The 9961-nt window shown below is 41.9% G+C and overlaps 1 long non-coding RNA gene across 2 annotated transcripts; it reads left to right on the forward strand.

The window, feature by feature from the left end:
* The first annotated feature begins 250 nt into the window (after positions 1 to 250).
* On the forward strand, positions 251 to 7475 carry LOC119517033. Of its 2 annotated transcripts, none has more exons than XR_005213454.1 (4): positions 251 to 261; positions 1861 to 1930; positions 5585 to 5774; positions 6594 to 7475. It is a non-coding gene; the product is annotated as an uncharacterized LOC119517033 (long non-coding RNA). The 2 variants fall into 2 exon arrangements; XR_005213455.1 differs by having other exon boundaries at positions 5585 to 5722.
* Positions 7476 to 9961: the final 2486 nt, after the last annotated feature.

Consider the following 9961-nt stretch of genomic DNA (forward strand, 5'->3'; position numbering starts at 1 on the left):
TTTTGATGAAGATGTTAGCTTTCTGGGGCCACCCATGTTCAGAAGTTCATATAGATGAGCATCCTGTAAGTTATATGGGAGGAGGGTGTAGGACGGTGTAGGAGACTCCAGAGGGTCTTGCCATCCCCAAGAAGGCCCCATCACCTGGAAAGTTCCTGTTGTAGCAACATCTGACAAATGATAGAGGAGCCTTCTATGCTGTTGACTGGGGAGCTGGACAGCACCTGGAGGAAGAGAGCCAGCTGAGACACCGATCACCAGGTCAGATGCTGAACTTAGGGGTGTGGCCCTGTGGTTATCACTGTGGGCTATGTTACGAAGGTCTGGATTTAAATACTAGTTCTTTGCTGTGTCCATAGTGGGCCAAATGAGCTGCACAATTCCCATATATCCCCAAGTAAAAATGAGATGAGTGACTATCATTAGAAAGAAAACACCCAGGACTAATGTGGAACATTTTTTTTTTTTTTCGTTTCTGCTATGGTTCAAATGCACCAAAATTTTATTAGAACATGTGTTATATCTTGAAATGTACCCAAAGTATGCCACATATCTTAGTATTTTAAACAAATCCTCATTAGCTTAATTCAAATGTGGAAGTTACCAAAACTAGCAGCATAAGACCATATGTAAAAATAGTTGTAAGTGCTACAGCTGACATTAAATTTTTCTGGTTTTAAACTGCAAGCGAACTAACTAAAACATGTGCAAGAACAGCAGCACTATTTGAAATGTCCCCAGCCTGGAAACTACCCAAATGTCCTTCAACAGTAGAAGAGATAAATAAATTGTTGTATATTCACACAATGGAATATGAAATGCAATGAGAATAAACACTCTACAACTACATACAACAAAATGCAGGGCCCCTTGTTCTAAAATTAATGTGGAATGTTTTTGTCAAGTCCTGGTTGTCATTCTATCCCTGCTCCTTTAATGACTTGTCCCATAAACACACCCCTATGATGACATAAATCCCCAGTCATCAAGGGGATTTGATCAGCTACTAATTATGTCACAAGTCTCTTGTATGACCTTGGTTAAGTCTCTTTAATTCCTAGGACAAGTTTTACAATAGGCAGATTAATTCCAGCCCTATTTACCTGAAAATAATTTTGGCAGATAATTCAGGAGAAAAGTGCTTTGAAATGTTAAAAAACACCTACAGATATTTCAAAAGAAGTGCTACTAAAATAAGGCTAGTACTTAATATTGCCAGTCCCCGTGCTATCTCATTAATTTCAATGCCACCTAATGGAGTGTGTTTTATTTACAGAGGATAAATCTGTGACTCAGAGGGTTAAATAAGGATAAATATGTGACTCAGAGGGTTAAATAATATATCCAAAGTGACACAGACAGCAGGTAGTGGAACCAGTGTTTGTAGCCTGCACTCTAAACTGTTAGGAATACCACTTTCATCACAGGCTTTGCTTTGCATGGAATTTATTACAAAAGTGATGTAGGAAAAAGGTCTAGAACATTGATGCATCATGTGATTATTTCCTCAGAGTGTTTTTCAGGATTGGTATAGGTCATGAAAATAATCCAATTTTCCTTATTGCCTTGCCTTAGAGGAAGCTCAATGGGTAATTGCCCACTTATTTATTGAGTTTTCCTTAGTCATTTAAAAGATGACTAAAAAAAATCCTTAGTTATTTTTTTCCTCAACCTATCACCTGCATTTACTCAATAAGCTTTATAATACTGCATCTGTTTTCTTCTTTTTTTATTTGTGGCATTTGATAAAAGGCATCTCAAATCCTTTTTTGGAAGGAGGCAGAGTAAGAATCTGTTTGAAAGAGAGAATATCAGAATCATTTGAAGCCATGACTGACCTTTTCTTTTCTTTTTAAGCAGGTAGAAAATTTATTAGGTACCCATGTGAGAAGAACAGGTGGGCACCCTTGCAAGAAAAGAAAGGTCAGAGGTGAGAGGCCCCAGATATGTGGGGCCATTTTGCTTTTTTTTTTCCCAACACCACCCCATTTTTAACACCTTGCAAGGTTGACATTTATTTGTTCTCCCTCATGTAAAAACATATTGGTATGTTTTGTCACAATTGTTGAGCACTCTGGGTTTCACTTAATTGTACAGTACCAGCCTTTATCTTTCCTCTTTCATTCTGGTGACCCACATGCTCCTAACCTTCCTCTTTCAACCACACTCACAGTCATCTTTGTTCAGTGTACTTACATTGTTGTGCTACCGTCACCCAAAATTGTGTTCCAAACCTCTTACTCCTGTCTTTTCCTTTCTGTCTGTAGTGCTCCCTTTAGTGTTTCCTGTAGAGCAGGTATCTTGTGCCCAAGTCTCTCATTGTCTGTTTGTCAGAGTATATGTTAAACTCTTCCTCATATTTGAAGGACATTTTGCTGGATATAGGATTCTTGGTTGGCAGTTTTTCTCTTTCAGTATCTTAAATATATCACACCACTTCCTTCTTGCCTCCATAGTTTCTACTGAGAAATCCATGCATAGTCTTATCAAGCTTCCTTTGTATGTGATGGATCACTTTTCTCTTGCTGCTTTCAGGATTCTCTCTTTGTCTTTGATGTTTGATAATCTGATTATTAAGTGTCTTGGTGTAGGTGTATTCAGATCTATTCTGTTTGGTGTATGCTGTGTTCTTGGATCTGTAATTTGATGTCTTTCATAAGAGATGGGAAATTTTCAGTGATTGCTTCCTCTATTATTGCTTCCACTTCTTTTCCCTTCTCTTCTTCTTCTGGGACACCCATGACACATACATTCATGCACTTCATGTTGTCATTCAATTCCCTGAGTCCTTGCTCATATTTTTCCATTCTTTTCCCTATTTGTTCTTTTGTGTGTAGGATTTCAGGTGTCTTGTTCTCCAGTTCCTGAGTGTCTTCTCTGCCTCTTGGGATCTGCTCTGTATGTCTCCATTGTGTTTTTCATCTCCTGTGTTGTGCCTTTCATTTCCATAGATTCTGCCAGTTGTTTTTTCAAACTTCTGATTTCTACCTTATGTTCACACAGTGTTTTTTTAATATCCTTCATCTCTTTTGCCATATTTTCCCTGAACTTGTTGATTTGATTTAGCATATTTCTTTGGAAATCTTTAATTGACTGTTTCATTAAAGTGAAACAATATCTCAATTGCATCTTGATTGAGGTATAAGTTTGTTCCTTTGGGTCATAGCTCTGCCCTTCCCAGTAGAGTTTCTAGTCCTCTGTTGTCTAGGCATCTGGCTTCCCCAGTTACTCCAATCAGATTTTCCCAGACCAGAACAGGTTCAGATCTCAGAATGGGGTTATATTCAGTTGCAAGTCTCCCTGCAGGTGTGTTTTAGAGGCTGACAGACTTTCCTGTGAGGTCTCTAGCCACTGTGTTTTTCCTAACCTGCCCAGCAGGTGGTGCCTGTCAGCCTGTCACTCCTGACTGATATAAAGAGGTGTGGCCCTTTTAGTTTCTGTTTTGGCTGTTTTCCCCCAGGCTCTAGGGTCTGAGTTCTGAGTGGAGGGCAGGCTCTTCAGCTGGGCCCCACCTCTTTCCTTTTAGGGAAGATACACCCTCTAGGGAGTTATCTTCAGCATTTCAATAGTTCCTTTTTCTCTCTGGCTCTGTCAACTCCACCCTGTCTGGGTAAGAGTGTTGTGAACTGAAAATTCCTGAGGCTCCACTGAGCCACTCAGGTTGAGAGAGAGAAGAAGAGAGAAAGAAAGCCTCCTTTCAGAGCCAGTCAATGCCCGCCCCCCCCCCCCATTTCACCCCTCTGCCAGATAGAGCACCTGGTCTTCTGGGCTTCCCCTCCTGGGGCACAGGTGTTTTCTGGCTCTCTAAGGTCAGTCTCTAAAAGTCTTTGTATTTTTTTTTCTTTTGTTAATTAATTTTTCCCCCTCTCCATCAGCCCCACCTCCTCTCCACTGGGAGCGACCTCAGAGTACTTTTCTGCTTGTCTCTGTTTGTAGCTTGTATTCAGCAGTCCACATTTGTTAAGTAAAACCCCAGTTAGAGCTCAGCTGTGCTATATTCGCTTGCTTGGAAAGTGCTGCTTTCTCCTGCAGTGAGTTCCTGCAGCTCAGCCTGGGGTGGGGGGACAATGCTCCCGGCAGGGTTCTGCAGTTTTTACTTAAAGATTTTATGCTGTGATCTCAGCCATTCCACCCAATCCAGGTTGGTGTACAATGTGTGGACAGTCATGGTTGTCCCCCAGCAATTGCTCCAGATTATTTACTAGTTGTTCCTGGTTGTTTATTTGCTGTTTCAGGGGACTAGTTAACTTCCATACCTCTCTATGCTGCAATCTTAGCTCCTCCACCATTTTATTTTATAGATTAGTTTACTTACTACCCTTCCCCCTTCCTTGTTTGGGGCTCTTTCTCCTACCCTCCCTTCTCTCCAGGGTGGTAGATCTTTAAATACAACTATTCATTACCCAGGTAATGAATTACCTAGTGATAAATAGCACATATGGGTGGGTTGTCTGCTGCATGGCTGACCTTTGAGGAGGTCACCCATGCCTGGGTTTTCTCCTGGGAGGTCTCTGCTGCCAGCCAAACAGAAGTCTGGTTGTGCCAAGGGCACTTGCTACAGAGGTCTGGAAGTCTCAGGATGGCATTGTCCCAACCCACCATCACAAATAGAATCTAAAGGAGGTCCTATCTTTGCAAACAAAATGAGGCCAGTTCATTGTTTTGTTGCTCCCAGGTAATGAATACTTGCATTTAAAGATTTTGCTTCATGGCTGCCCCACCAAGTTCACCTGCAAACCTCCTGTTTATTCTTCAAAATTCCTCAGCGATAATGGCCCAAATTGGAAATAACCCAAATGTTTGTCAATAACAAGATGGAGAAAGAATTTGTGATATATTCATACTAGATAGCAATTCAAAAGAACAAATTTTCAGGATGCGCAACATTATGAATGAATGTCATAGACAATATGTTGAGTGAAAGAAGCCAGACACAAAAGATTACATACTGTATGATTCCATTTATATGAAGTTCAAGAGGCCAAATTTTGGTAAGCTCTGATAATAGAGGTCAGAGGGTGGTTAACTTAAGGGGGAAGGACATTGACAGAGAGTGGGTACAAGCACCTTCTGCAGTGATGGATTCTTTGTGTATCTTGATCTGGTGCTGGCTGCACAGACATTTAACACAGACACAATCTTTTCCAGATGTACACTTAAGATGATTGCATTCTATGCACTTTGTCTTTTGTTTGTGTGTTACACTGTAAATGAAAAAGAAATACACACACACATGCACACACACAGATGTCATCAACTGTCAAATACTACCTCTTCCTTTTACACTCGGTTCACCACCATCTACCTGATAACTGACCCCAGAGCAGGAGCCCAGTCCATATTTGTTGAGCGAATGAACGAGCTGCAAGACCTGTCTCATGTTCTTGATCTGTCTCCTTCCCTAGACCATGAGTTATGGGAGGGCAGGGGACATTTCCATTTTGTTTGCTGTATACAGTCCATCCATGTGGGAGGAGTTTAGTAAAAATTAGATAAATTGAAATAAACTGCAATAAATTGGAGTATGTAAACTTTGAGCTCACTCTTACAAACTTACGCAAATTGGTTCTTCTCTTACCTTTAGAAAAATCACTGGGTCAAACTTCTGCAAGAGATAGATCAATGCATGTGCTCCTGATGTCCAAGGTTCCAGAAATGACATCAAAATATTCAAGACCCAAGCTGCGTCTGATATGGCCCATATTATGTCAGAGGTTTGCAGGTCTGTCCATATGCTGACAACATCAAGGATACGTACACACAGATACACGACGGTACACAGGGGCAGGGGGAGCCTAAGTGTGTGTGTGGTGTGGGTAGGGGTAGGTGTGTGTGCACATGCACAAGGGCATGTGTACTTGAGTGCACTTGTGTGTTGTTAAGAATGTGTTTAAGTATAAGGGCACAGGAGGAAGAACAGTTGTTTTATTCACACATTCTTGATCAAGAGGGACTGGTGTTCAAAAGGTGGGACTGCAGCTAATGTGAGACAACAGATAATCGGGTCTCATTTACATTTTATTCCCAGAACTTAGTACACTTCCTGGCATGTGGTGCCCACCCAGAAAATATTTACTAACTGAAAGGCATCTAACTGAAGTTTCTGCCAGGGGGCATCTCCAAGTTCAAGTTTGTCTGAGTAGACCTTTGCTTCCCTTTTCTCAAAGGATCACGAATTGCCTAAGGGCAGTCAAGAATCTTGTGCAGGGATGAGATGCATTTTCTTTCTCTTTCAGGGCAGAATGAAAGGGATTAGGCCTGATTGCAGCAAGAATAATTTAGGCTAAACACAAAGAACTTCCGTGTGGCTGGGAGACACTGTAGTATGTTTCCTTCCATGAAGGTGATTCATACCTTCAGCTCTCTGGGACCAATTTTTGAGGGGCTTAGGAAAATGTAATTGGAAGAATTTAATATCTTAGTTATGGTTAAGAGATTTATCCCCTAACCTTTAAAAAATTGCATTTAATTTAGCTCTTCTATTTAATACTTTTTATTAAATAATTCAGTTTGCTGGTGCAATGGGCTTATAGGTGGGACATTTGAGTTTTTAAGCTTTTTGCATTAAAAATATTTTCCCATTTAAATAACAGGATCTCCTGAAAATGACCCTGAAGATCTCTTGTTAGCATTCCCTGGAGTCCATGGTACAATATTTTCTGATTCTACAGATGGGGTTGACATAGCAATGGAAGAAAATTCTGAATTTTCAGACCTGCAATCCAGAAATTCTGAGATCTCAGTTCATCTGGTTAATCCAATTACAGATTACACTTTGACAGATTTGGAAAATAATTTTCTAATGACAAAAATGCCCTCTTGGAATGTGGGTAGCATGAAAGCAAATGATCAGCACTCCAAAGAATAACATGTGGATCAGTATGGAAAAAATGCATATAAACCCGGTGCTAATCATTCACCCTAGTAGGCACATGGCTCAAAACATTGAAGACGGTTGCTTAGACTCCAAGTTACCTTAAGTGCTTCTCATGTGAAAGAGAAATGTCCCTCTGAAGGTTCTGGGATACCCAGCATGTAAAGGAATGCCCTCTTCTGCCACCCTCCCCAACTGTCTTTCCCAGAAGTACCAGATGGCAGCCCACCAAGGAGATCTGGGTTTGAACTGAGAAGAGTTTCAAGGCCTGGCCATGCAATTCACTGTAGAGTGAAGGGCCTCTTCTTACCCAGCATGCATCTTGGTCTTGATGCCCAGGGTCAAGTGGGAGTGCTCCGCCATCTTGGGCAGTCCACTGGTCCCACTGGTGAAGTAGATGGCACCTACTTCTTGGCTTTCAGTCTTCACACAGTGATGAGTGGGGGATGCCACTTTGACAGACACACAGACTGTCACCTGCTCATATCTAGCCTGGATGCCAGATGTGACGGTGGTCCATCTCCCTCCATTTTCCCATGTTGGCATGGACAAGTCAGCCAATCTGTGCTGGTTTGGATGTATTATGTCCCACAAAATGTCATTATCTTTGATGCAGTCTTGTGTGGGCAGGAAACATATTGGTGCTGATTGTGTTGGAGACTTTTGATTGGATGTTTCTGTGGAGATGTGATCACTCAACTGTGGGCACGATCTTTCATTGGATGATTTCCGTGGAGATGTGGCCCTGCCCATTCCACATGGGCCTTGATTAGTTTACTGGAGCACTATATAAGCTCATACAGAAGGAGTGAGCTTGCTACAGCCAAGAGGGACACTTCGAAGAATGCACAGGAGCTGAGAGAGGAGCTGCAGATGAGAGACATTTTGAAGACGGCCGTTGAAAGCAGACTTTTGCTCCGGAGAAGCTAAGAGAGGACAAATGCTCCAAGAGCAACTGAGAGTGACATTTCGAAGAGGAGCTGTGGCCTAGAGAGGAACGTCTTGGGAGAAAGCCATTTTGAAATCAGAACTTGGAGCAGACAGGAACCATGTGCCTTCCCAGCTAACAGAGGTTTTCTGGATGCCAATGAGTTACCTTGGACATCCAGTTGATGCGTTATCTTGGACATTTTATGGCCTTAAGACTATAACTGTGTAACCAAATAAACCCCCTTTATAAAAGCCAATCTGTTTCCGGTGTTTTGCATCCTGGCAGCATTGGCAAACTGGAACGCAACCCATTTTAAAAATGAGGCTCATGAATCAGACTTGGGTTTGAAAAACACTCAGGTTTCGAATTTTGTTAACTATGTAACTTTGGACTAGTTATTTGATTTCTCAGAGTCTCACTTTTCATATCATGAAATGGGTACAATAATACCAATCTCACAGTTATCATAAAATTTAACTGTAACACAATGAAATGAATAACTTAGAAAAAACTCATTAACTGCCAATCTGATTGTTATTAAGACCCTGTAAAGACCTCTAGCATGATGCCTTGTGAGTAAGATGTGCTCAGTTAGTATCATTCCAGTAACCCTTCAGCACCCTCTTCTGTTACTTTCAAGCATCCACACCTCTCTAGGATATCTGTACCAGTGGCCTGATTTTGTTATGTTAATCCACAACATTAGAAAGAAAAAGCTTGCATTCTTCCTAGGAGTTTCCTAAAGTATGTGTCTCTAATGTAAGGATTCCAGGCTCATGAGAGGGGGACTCATTCTTCCTGCCAGGCCTGCTACAGACCATTGGAATAACATGTAGACAGTCCTCTGTCTTTGAGAAGGTAGTGTAGGGTACAGAGAGTGGAAAGGGGAGCCTAGAAAGAACAGTGATTTGATGATAAACCCTGAATTGCCTTTTCCTTCTTCCCTGCTTCACTCTCCACAGTCTCTCCTTCAATGATGCTTCCTACATCAACCAAATAAAGCACTTGCACAGAAGTGCTTGTTTCAGTGCTCACCTTGGGGAAAAACCCAGAAGAAGACATCCAGATACTCACCAGAGTAGTGTCTTGAAGTCCAGCCACATGGCCCAGGATTTCTCAAGCACCAATGGCTTGGTTTTCAGAGCAGGGCAAGCAGGTGCCACGGTGTCCACTGCCTCAGCCACTTTGTCATCAGCCACAATGGCTGTGTCCCTGGGACACTGGTTGTGTCTTCCCAGCCAAGAGTGTCCTTAGTTTTTCTTCCTTTTGTTTTCTACCTTATTGAGACTCTTGTGATATTTTTTATTCTCCCGCAGAATAACTAGTCTTAGGTTTCACCTTTTATATGGCTGATTTCATATGCTCGTTCTGTTAAACAGCTTCTGCCCCTGGTTCACTTTCTTTCCACTCTCAGCACTTTGAAATCCACACTGCAGACTTGTTAGCCATCTCCAAAATCTCCAAAATCTCTCTATCACGATGAGCGTATTGAGTTAGACACAGAAGAACAGACACATCTCCTCTGAGTTCTCCTTTTGTTCTCCCATAATCTCTCAATGTACCACCGTTTTCTCATGGCCTCTTCAATCCTTCCATGGGGCTCCAAGATCCTACAATTGAGTTCAACTTCCTCTGATCACTCTTACTTCTTGGCCACATTTACACCTTCCTCCTTTTCCCTCTTCCCACTCTCAGCCTCTTATCTGTAGAGTTTGGAGTGAGGTGGGGCTTTGTGATGGGAATGGGCTGTGGATCAGGAGGGTTGGGAAGGGAGGCTGTGAATGAGGAGTGCTGGATTTTCTTGAGGCTCTTTCTTACACCTCTGCATATCTCGTCTCGTGTCTAAAGGCGTATGACTCTCATGTTTCTCTCTCCATCTCAGATCTTGCACCCTTACGTCCAACTTCTTACTTCTAAATTCTTCCTGAACTTCATGTGGACATTCCTAACTGAACCATTACAGAATTGAACTTATCATCCTTCCCTGATACACTCATACATGTTTCTCTGTTTGCTTCCTCCACTTGAATGAAAGGCAGCAGTGTCCACCCAGTTGCCCAAGCATCTGTGATATTTCTATCCTCTTCCACACCATATGCCATTTATCAAAAAACCCTGTAATCAGTTTCCACCTAATTGTCTCTTGAACCCATCCA

The sequence above is a fragment of the Choloepus didactylus genome, chromosome 21, assembly GCF_015220235.1.
Source record: "Choloepus didactylus isolate mChoDid1 chromosome 21, mChoDid1.pri, whole genome shotgun sequence".
In the NCBI taxonomy this organism is placed as follows: domain Eukaryota; kingdom Metazoa; phylum Chordata; class Mammalia; order Pilosa; family Megalonychidae; genus Choloepus; species Choloepus didactylus.